Raw genomic sequence first — 11,898 nt, forward strand, 5'->3', positions numbered from 1 at the left:
CGATGGGTGGTGATGACTAGCTGCCTTCCCTCTAGTCTTACACTGCTACATTGCGAGTCGAGTGTCCTAACCACCAAACCATTAACAACATTCATTATGAACAACTATCGAATTTGAACATATAATAGGAAAGTATTGCAAAGACCTTATTCGTCTGTGTGTTGACAATATTGTATCTATTATTAAGTGTACGAGTAAAGAAAAAACTTTTAAAAAAAGGAAGTAAATGTAGGGATGGCTAATATCAATCCTTCAAAAACAATGCAAACAACACAGTATGGATGACATTTGCATCATCCCTACATAATAACACAGGCAAGAATTAACATATAGCAATATATATAACTATTCAAACAAAACTGAGTTAAATTTATTTTATTTTTGTCTGTTAGCATTCTACTACACTGTGTGACTGTGCTATTATCTAGGGATGATCCAAATGCATCCCTACTATATTGTTTGCATTGTTTGAAATCATTTTTCAAGAAAACCTTTTTTTGTATTAACAAGGAATCAAAAAGCATATTTACAGGTGAAATCAACGGCCACGTGGTATATTTTTCTAGCTTTAGCAAATGTTATATTACGAAATATATAAGGTCATTAGATGAAAGGTCATGTCTCCTTTTGTGTTTCAGAATTTTGCAATCGAGGTCAAAACGAAGTTCAGTATGATGTTATCACAAGCTGAGATACGCTGATATCTAGAGTGCCTTCTAGTGACGTCATATTAAAAAAGGTTCAACAACATCCTCTGGTGGTTCGATCACGAACCACATAACAAAACATCTGCTTACACTCTATATTTTATCCCATCGCCCTATAGTAACACCATTGGAACTTACTTAATTCCATTGCTTAAAATTCCTGGATGGAAGGTGTAAACGTGTTAAAAAAACTGCAATACGATTGGCCAAACTGCCGCTATCACATGAATAAAGGATCTGAAGTACCATTTATCTGGCTGTAAGGTGTAAACTCATTAAAAACCGAAATACGATTGGCAAAACTTCAGCTATCGTACGAATAAAGTATCTGAAGTACCATCAAACACCTCAATTTCCATTTGATATGGTTAAGACAAAAAATCCACATAGAAAATTATACCCTAAAAGTAGTAAACAGCATTATTTATTAACTTCTAGGCAGAACGTCATGAAACAATTATCATTGGCTTTCAGGCAGTAACTTCTATTTATGTTGCATCAGACGTTGGATAAGTGGACAACAGGGCATCCAGCAAAGACTGACCAACTTCAAGGCATGCTTTTATTGGATGGACTTCAGGAATAAATTGTTCGTCCTGGTGACAATGGATTGTTTTATATAATAAAAGGAGCTTAGGCCCTTTTATATCATTCTACTCTCACAGCTGTTGGTACACTTATGAGATTTGAAGTGTCTACAGAGTTACAAAGAACCATCTTTTAAAGCCGCTTGTTAATGGAGTTGTGAGACAGACATGGTATTCATAAAATAAGGATACCATCACACCAATCCTCATTCAGATAGATCAGTGTTCTGGGTCAATCAGACCATAAATAGGTATCAGCAAAGTTAAAGGAGGAGATAAAGAAACTACTGGGACAGTCCTCTGATTTTATGATACGTGTGGAATAATCGACCAAATTCTTATCAAAAACTGTGATGCTGAGGAAGTCTAAACTTTTCCAAAAATTATAAGTTTGGCAAGTTACAGCAGGAAATTGTGAAGGACCATAAACTTTGACCAAAATCTGATGGGAAACTTATAACGCTGAAATAAGTTAATTTATGACAACTAAGTAGAAGTTTGCCCCCCCCCCCCCCAGCAGCACAACGGTATGTCTGCGGACTTACAACGCTAGAAACGGGGTTTCGATACTCGTAGTGGGCAGAGCACAGATAGCCCATTGTGTAGATTTGTACGTAACTTCAAACAAACAAGTAGAAGTCTTGAACTTGGGGATTCTGTATGATGATGATACCTATTAAAGTGATCCAGTCTTTGCTGAATCAGTTCATACGTCACAATAATATAGTCGCAAGTTACTTGTAGCTGAAACGATGAAAGTGCAACCAGATAACATTAACCATAGTAGGCTATATAGGAATTTCCTAACAGTTTGCTAGCAAAAGTCTTCAAGAAAGAAGAGCATGGGAAGAAGTTCCAAAATCAAAAACTTGATGATAAGGCCACGAAACTGCAGGGAGAAGGCTCCAGAACTGAAGCAGAGAAAAGTACCGATGAATAACAGGAATGAGAGTTCCAGGCCTAAAGGCCATAATAAATCGAAATGGGAGAGTTGGGAAAACTCCAGTTATATGGGAGTGTATATAGCAACAGCTAAAATGATGCCTGTGGAAATAGGGTTAAAAGATAGTTGCATATTTTTCCTTCCAAGTAATGATTGGGGATGTTTGAAGACATAATTTTAGATGAAAAGTTAATCCAAAAAATGGTTGAAAGACTTTGTCAGAGCTGGATGGTTTCAGAATCCCTTGGATGAGGAGATAAAAGAAAAGGTGCGCCCCTTTGTCTTCTAACAATAATAATTAGACACCCATGAGTTACCACTGTAGAGGAATAATTTTGTTATTAGTATTAACGTATAGAAGTTTCAATAATATGTCTGTGACCTACAGTACCTCGTTTTCAACCCTTATCTAGTTTTTTTTTTTAAGTGCAAAATGAGCTTCTGTGATATGCTCACCTTGTTATAGAACCCTAAATTATTTTAGCGTTATAAGTCTGCAAGCTTACTGCTGAGCCACCATCTAGATAGCCAATTCGGTACAAGAATTTAAACTTCGTAAGTTTTATAATATAAAACAGTTAGTCCACTTCGACTTCCCCACGACGGGGCAGTCATCAAAGCACTTTACAGTTCCAGTGAGAAAGAAGTCAAATATCACATACATATCATCAGTTCAATAGTTTCACACTTCTCTGGTTCATTCATTACCCATGAGACTTTTTTTCCAGCTACGACTATTACCCAAGCATCGGAATCCGACGTGAGACGATTAAGTGTTTGTCAGACAACCAAAAGCAGATATGTACGTTTCTCAAGAATAATTCTTGTTCATATCACCTGCTGAGAGAACAGAACCAAAGTATTAACAGATGTCATCTGTTGAATGACCGCCACGGCAGAATAACCAACTAAACTCTGGAAGAACTTGAAATGTTTTTCTAATTTGAGTTCCGCTGTCAACTCAACAAGAATCGCAAACAACAAGCATAAATAAAGCATAAAAAACTAAAAAAATAAGCCAAGTAGTATAAAAAGTACGATTACTAAACACCTATAGTGCATACACAAAGCACTAGATGGCAGCACTCGCCTGGTAACAATGAAAAATGTATTTGGTTTTTAGTGCAAAGCTACACAATTGACTTTGTGCAATTTATCCACCGTGGGGGCAAAAACCAAAGTAAGAGGTCTAGTTAAAGTAAAATAGTTCCTAAGAAATGGAGGAAACTGTTACATGTCTGGATGAATAGTTTGTAGCCTTCGACAGTATTTTTTCAACTTAGTTTTTTCGTTTTACCACTATATTTCTACACAATTTTTCTCATATCTCATTGAGCATAGTGTATGTACAAGTTGTGTGTAATTGTTTGATGCGCAGAACTTATTGCTCTTAGGAGACTATCACAGTTAAACTATTTCTACTATTCTATTTGCATTTTACAGTTTCTGGTAATACATAATGGTAATTTCTCAAGTTTTTATATGATTGATGAAAATCAGGGAGACGCCTGGTCTTTGCTATATCTATACCTGCGTGTATTAGCTTTTGTTTGGTTTCAGTCTTATGAAACTTTTAGTCCAGTAAAGTTTTCTCAAATCTTTGTTTCAATTGGATCTTATTAAAGTTTTTTCTCATATTATTCCAGTTATAATTCAGTAAAATCTTGTTCCAGTTTTAATTTGGCGAAGCTCTATCTCAGTTTTATTCTAGTTTTAGTCCAGTAAAGTGCTGTCTGATACTTGGTTTAGTCCAGTTAAGTCCTGTCTCATTTTTATCCCAGTAAAGTTTTCTCTGGATCTTGTTGTAGTTTTAGTTTTAGTCCAGTACAGTTCTGTCTCAGCATTGTTCCAGTTTTAGTCTTCCAGTAAAGTTCTGAGTCTTCTCGCAGTTATAATTCAATAAAATTCTGCCTGATCGAGTGAAGTTATGTTTCAGTCTTGCCCAGTTTTAGTCTGGTAATGTTTTTATTTTCGTATTTTTTGTAAGTCGTGTTTCCATTTTAGTTCAATGTGAGTCTTTTGCCACTCATCATAGATTCAATTTCTTTCTCAGGCTAGTTCGTGTAGTTTTGGGACAGCAGAGTAAAAAAGTTTAATAAAAATAACATGCCAAGTAACTTATGTTAATTACACTTACGTTTTGCCTTACATCAACACCCAATAACATCTCCTAAAGTTGTATTTCTTCTCACTAGATGACGTAGCAAGCATTTAACAATTTACATTCTCATGAGTTATATAATATTTACAGAAACTAAACATGACACATATTTCAATTTAATGAACTGTCGCTATATTTCGTTGTGATATTTGTAAATAACATCCACTCTGGTGTAGAATATAATAGAATACAACGTTACAGAAAAATATCGGGAAGATAATTCGTTTTTAAAGGCAATTTCTCATGAACTATTGATCTATAAAATCCACAGTTTTTTCGAAAAGAGCAGTTATGCTTTAGAAAATATTTCTGTGTGAAAATACCTGAAAAGAAACTGCACTAAAGCTATTTTAGATGGAAACAATATGTATTTCTTCAAATAGTGAAAGAAATAGCTATTGGATCTCATTAACTTATAATTTGGACGATTTAATCTCTGAAATGGCTGTAAGGTTTAATATTTAATTAAATATTTTATCAAGTTTATTTTTATCGAGTTATATATTTAATATAAGACGAAAAGTAAATTTCAATAATTTTGGAAAAACGAAGAAATATACAAGAGCAATGAATTATGTAAGAATTAAATACAACGTAAATTACTTTGGAAAGAATGCTAAAAATGACGAAAACAGTTTGAGGCTATGTAGAAAGAATCACAATAATACGTGTGAAACTAAATCTATAAAGGGGAAAAGCTGAATTTGTTTTTGTTTGTATATATTGCTGTCACAAAGTTATGTTTATAAACTAGCAGCATGATGAAGTAAAATGTCCGGAAGAGGAGCTTAATGATCGAATTCATCGGAATGTTAAGCCTGAAAACTAAGCCTAAAAATAGTTTCGTAATCAGCTAATGTGATTTATTAAAACAAAGTTATCGTAACACTTGAAACTGACAAAAATTCGTTATTCATTTTTAAACTTTAGAAAATATAAAACTCAATAATAATACTAAATGTATTTTAAAATCGAACCGTTTATTACACTAATCGTGAGTTTAACGTTATTTAGCAATTTATTAAATGATTTTATTGATTACTGTTTATCGCTCTTTATATAATAAATTATGTACTTGTTCTCTTACATTTTACAGTATTTAATCGCAATATTTTAATACGACATGTATATTTCTCATACTGATAATTCAACATTTAATTTAATTCCTCTACTTTTTAATTTATTAAATGTCAACATTATAAGCACAGATAAAATTTATCTATGATTAAAAATAAGATTGTTAGTTTCAGACGTAAACTACAAAAAAGGGGTTTATTAACCGAAGAAAAAACGTTGTGGATCGCTTACATTTTGATGATCATGCATTTTCCATTCCACAAGCAATTAATTACACGGCTAAAAGTTGGTGATTCCCTTGCTTTATCTATACATATAAATATCTTTGTGTCAGTTGGAATGGATTTCAATGCTTTTAAGTTTAATTGCTAATAATAATTATTCCAAAGAACTTGGTAAAATATTGATATATTGATATACCCATCAAAACATAAATATATAACTCTCTATGTATAATTCCCATGTGCACAAACATGTGTTTAATATATAGTTTATGACAGAAATATATAATATTCTCATTGCACTTTATAAGAACAATGTTCCAGGCCACCTGCTGCTCTTCGAACTACTTTCTCCATCGTTGATTGTGCCATAATTACTCACTATTGTCCAATAGCACAACTTCCACTGTAACAAGCTTTTGCGAAGGTCAGCGAGGTCATTATTAGATCATTATTTGATTTGTAGCAAGCAACGGCTTCCAAGATCACGTTTAAACAAACAAACAAAAAAAAACATAGTTGAATGGAATTGCTGTGATTATAGTTTCTCTCTCTCATGAAAACAACTGTTGGCTGTAAGCTTGTAGGCCTTTGTCAACTTCAAACTCTTACCTATTATCTTGTTAACAATACTAGACGATATACCTAACTTCATCGCTATGGCTTTGTGGTTCGAAAGGTTCTCTTTCGTAATTATAGATTTCTCTTTGCGGATAAGGTCGTTGGTCTCGTTTGGCTCGAATAATTTAATTTAAGAGCTCGTTCGTTTCATAATTACTCTGCTATGTGAGATTTTCCACTTCCAAGGAGAACATTAGTCACCTAGCTTCGAAATGTTAAGGTATTTTGGTTAAATAATTTCACGGTATGAATGTATATATATATATATATATATATATATATATAATGGTTGGAAATCCATCGTAAACCAAATATACTGTTGCTAAATACATCTCCAGCGACACGAAGTCTCGAATCTGCGGCGATATACCACTGTATCAGCAGATGTTGTAATTTTTGTTGTTTCTTGTAAAGCACAAAGCTTCACATTGGGTTATCTGTGCTTTGATTACCGCTGCTATCGAAGCCTAATTTTTAACTTTATAAGTCTGGAGACTTACCACTGTACCACCAGGGGTCTAGCTCTTGCTGGTGGTTCTGATAAACTGTGATTATTCTTTCTCTTTATACAGAATGCTTATAAATAATATTCAATCTATATATGTATAGTCGCAAACAGCATATTATCTGTTATAATAGCGTTAGTGGGCAACATTGGAAATATTAGAGATACTGTATTTTGTTATTTAGGATTGCAAAATGTTATTATTATTTTAAAAATCTGGCACATTATTTACTCTAGTTTTGTTGGAAATGATGATTTTGTGTTTAACTAGACTATGAATCAGATGGTTCATTGATCCTTACTGCAAAAACGCTCTCCGCAACCCCATTATTCGGTCAAATAACAGTCGCCAGTAAATGGCGGTGAGTGGTGTTGACTAGCTTTTTTCCTTGTAGTCTATCACCTTAAAATTAGGGGCTACCACGTGCTGATATCTATTGTGAAGATTTGTGTGAAAAGTGAAAGACAAAGAAATGACTTTTATTTCCGGATAGAAAATTGGTCTGTGTAGGGATACAAGTACAACTAAGAGATACCTAAGAGAAATACTAATAAAATGTGTACTGTGTTACGCTAGGAAATGTTTTATATTATGTGCCAGGGACACGAGCGAACTCTGGAATTTATCGTTTTATACTACAGGGTTTCCGAAAGGTCTGGAACCGTAGGCACTTCAATGCATTTTACAGAATGTGTTCCACATGCTGTCCTTGCAATTCGAAACAAGTTTGGATGAACAGCAGGATTAATTCGACCTTATCGTGCTTTGACAGTGAAGATCTGAAGACGCCAATAATCGTTCTAAAAGACAAAATACATTTTATAATCATTGTAACTTTGAAGCTTTAATTCAGTATATTTATAATTAATAATTTTAATTTTAATATAAAAACTAATAAGATCATTTCTTATCAATTCATGCATAATCACGTGATATTTATAAAGCATAAATTAAGTTCTAAGCCATATTAATTAAAATATATAAATCTAAATATAGTTAGTACTAAAATTCTAATATATCAACTTAGTCTATATTATATAATTAATATTATTGGTAATCTAAGCCATTCTCACGTTTATCTTGTCAGTCTTTCATAGCTATTTATTGAAATTACCTGCCACTAGATGGAAACACTATCGTCTTTAATAAAAAGTAAATAATAATAGCTTTCTAATCGCACTCAGACTATCTTGTATAATGAATGGTATAGTACAATATGGTGTTTAGTCTTAGTATTAACAATAATTTTACAGTATACAGATGACTTATTATCATTACAGTCAAAAAATGAAACTATATTCCATACCGGAGATAATCAACTAACATGTAATAATTTCATTATTCAAAAAGTACTTTAAATAAAATAGTAAGGCTTTTGATGTAATAATGTGATGTATTAGAAATGAAATATTTCTTTTGTCAAATTGCAGTTAAACTGATATTTTAGTATTTCTTTTGTGAACTTTCACTATATATGTACATATAATTATCATCTTACATGCGGATTTAAAATATTGGGATATACATATCATATCGTACCTAGAGAAATGCCTTATTTGGTTGTTGTTAAGCACAAAGCTACACAATGGGCAGGGATTCATCTCCCAGCAAGACAATTATCCAAATCATGCAATAAATGAGGTGAAGCACTACCTAAAAGTTAAAATAGACCAATGGAACTCTTGCAACCATGGTTTAGCTTGTACAAAGTACAGGTATGAATATTATTAAAGCTGTATGGGCTTCTGTAGAAATTGTGGATCTCGAAGGGCAAGCAAATAACTTGGCTGAACTGTGGGGAGTAGTTTCTTTGTTATGGATTTCGCGCAAAGCTACACGAGGGCTATCTGCGCTAGCCGTTCCTAATTTATCAGTGTAAGACTAGAGGGAATGCAGCTAGTCATCACAACCCACCACCAATTCTTGGGCTACTCTTTTACCAACGAATAGTGGGATTGACCGTCACATTATAACGCCCTCACGGCTGAAAGGGCGAGCATGTTTGGTGTGATGGGGATTCGAACCCGCGACCCTCAGATTGCGAGTCGAGCGCCCTAACCACCTGGCCATGCCGTGCCGTGGGGAGTAGTACAGGGTTTTTGGAGGATATTTCATAATTATACATTGTTAAACCTAAGGTAACATAAAAACAACGTGTACTATTCTGTTTAGTGCAAAACTAGTGCATTGTAAAACTTATTAGATTTCCTTATGTAATTTCTTTAAAAATTTATTAACGATAAATTTTCCATCTAGTTGCAATTACTTATTGTTTGCGATTCTTGTACCTGTAACATTTGTGCGTTTCCATAATAATTTCCAGTACTGTATATTAAAAGGAAATCACTTGTGAACGAAATTACAATGAATTAGAATAACTTAAAGAAACGTACAAAACATTTTAAAACGTTCTTTATATTTAGAACTGTGAAAATATATATTTTCATTCAAGAGAACATAACATAATGACTGGTCATTAATTGTTCATTCTTAATGTATCATTCTCTTTTGCGCTCCCCAGTGGCACAGCGGCATGTCTGCGGACTTAAAACGCTAGAAACCGGGTTGCGATACCCGTGGTGGGCAGAGCATAGATAGCACATTGTGTAATAGAATCCGGGTTTCGATACCCGTGGTGGGCAGAGCACAGATAGCCCATTGTGTAGCTTTGTGCTTAATTACAAACAAACAAACAAACTTTAGATATATTATGTACTAATCTTTGTTTTTATTTTACTCGAAGTTATTTGTTTCTAGTAGACTTCTATACAGTTTGTGTGTTTGATCTATTTCTTAAACATATTGATAAAAAACGCCCTCAGTCTCAAGTAATTAAACACCACAACTCGAAATAAGGCAACATTAAATCATTTTTGTATATATATATTTTAGTAGTTTTCCACATCTTACAAAAAACGAGTATTTTCGGGTATTTATTCCATTAATATTTAAACTTGCGACATTCATTTATAATATTAAAATAATGAAATCACAATTTAAGACATTAAGTTAATTGGTTGTTAATGACTTTCTATCACTTCGGAATTGTACATTTTTATTTAGGGTATTACAACTTTTCGAACTACTTCCTATCAACTAGTAGTGGCTTTCATAAACATTATATAGAAGTTAGGTAACACAAGATAGTATCGAAATTGTTACTCTTGAGAAAACAGTTAATTTGTCCAAACAGAACTTACGATGATGTCCTGTTATGTAACGCGCTAAATGTAACATTTTCTTATAATGTCTTGTATCCTTTGTAAGTACTGAACGACGGATTTCATCAATATATATGTTAATGAAAAAAACAATTTGTTCTTAACTAATTAATTGTTCTCAGCATGTGTTAATTATCAATAAGCGATGATGATATATAAGCTAATTTTATAGTTAAAAGCTAAAATATGACAAATTAATAAAGTATTACGTTTACGGATTAATGCTATAATCTAGAGTTCGATTCAGACCGGCGGACAGACTAATCCTTAGGTATAAAACGTCTGAACATGACGCTTATCATCAGATCGTACAGCTAACAATAATTGTAAACTGTACGATCTGACGTAGAGCGCTAGCTCCAAACGTCATCCTTTTTTTAATAAAATAATATAAAAAACTAGGCGATTGTTCAACTTATTACTAAATTTTGATTAAAAATTAAAGTCCATCTGCTGCATCAGATTCATCAATATTTATCTTTGTATATGTATATATATATAACAGAACTGTCTGTTGTATGCCTATCAAAATGGGTATGGAGGCTCATTAGGTCCAAATATTTCAGTGTTGTATGTTGCATTTTCCGGTTTTTATGGGCGTTATTGCGTTTTTTACCACTGCTTCCCTCGCTGTTGATGGATCTTCTCTAAATTTGTCATGAAAGTGTGATGGGTCCATGCGGAGGTACATAAAAATTTGCGGTTTCACATTTTGTGTTTTACAGTTTATATTGGTGTTTTTACGTATTTTATAATCGCATGTAAGGGAGGAAACTTTTCATCTACTAAGCTAACCTTTTATTAATCATGGATTTATATAACTTCCATCCAGAGGATGGGTACTCCAGCTATTAAATCAATATTTCTATAGCTATCAATACATTTATTGTAAATATGCGATTTTTCAATCAGTTCTATAAAACAATAATCATGAAATTAATACTAATCAAAAACATTACAAAAAGACTCAAAAATCAAAATAGATTTTTCCATTACCAGTCCTGTTTGTCATCATTAAAACTCATAATGAATATTTTTTGTGGCTATAGCAACCAAACACGTTGGGAAAATTCCATCTTCAAGACAAGATCCAAACGTTAATATGAAACTAGCCAGACTAACGAAAATCAGTTAAGGGTTAGAAGTTGAGTGTTGAACCCACAATGTCTCAACTCTTACTGTCTTTCGCTGTCTGAAACCTGTTGTGGGGTAACTTTCCAAAAAGTTATTATTTTAGAAGATTTTATTTACCAATCTAGAAAATAACATATAGAATACCTATTCAATCTAACCAACATAAAAGCGTGTCACGTCACGCCCAATTTCTCGTAATAGTAGGAGTTATGAAAGTCAAATTTCATTTAACCAGATAGAATTGTTTCGCTTACTGCCTGCCCATTAAGATTTTAGTGGCGATGGTGCAAGGAGGTCTACTTATAAGTGTAATCAGTTTGAGGATCACGTGGCTTACAGCCAAATGCGTAAAATTTATCTTGAAGGTAAAAATATCAATTCAATTTTAAACTTAAATCGTTTCTAAACTAAGCTTTTTTCTGTTATATCACCAACGTTTTATTTTTTAAAAACAAACCTCTTTAATCAGCGGGAACTCTAAATTAAGAAATCAGCAAATATTTTTCCCAGTTTTGTTGTTTGTACATTTCATTTTATATTTCCAGTAATTAGACAATATTAGGTTGTACTTTTGTTGCTAATCAACATTACATAAAAGCCACTGGTTTTTCTATATATTACAAGCTGTTAATTTAACTGATTTTCTACCAATAATTATGCAATGAATACGCCACGAATTCATTTCATGAATGATCTTAATTTTGATTGCCTCACAAAGGA

The sequence above is a fragment of the Limulus polyphemus genome, unplaced genomic scaffold (genome assembly GCF_000517525.1).
Source record: "Limulus polyphemus unplaced genomic scaffold, Limulus_polyphemus-2.1.2 Scaffold1574, whole genome shotgun sequence".
NCBI classification, from domain to species: domain Eukaryota; kingdom Metazoa; phylum Arthropoda; class Merostomata; order Xiphosura; family Limulidae; genus Limulus; species Limulus polyphemus.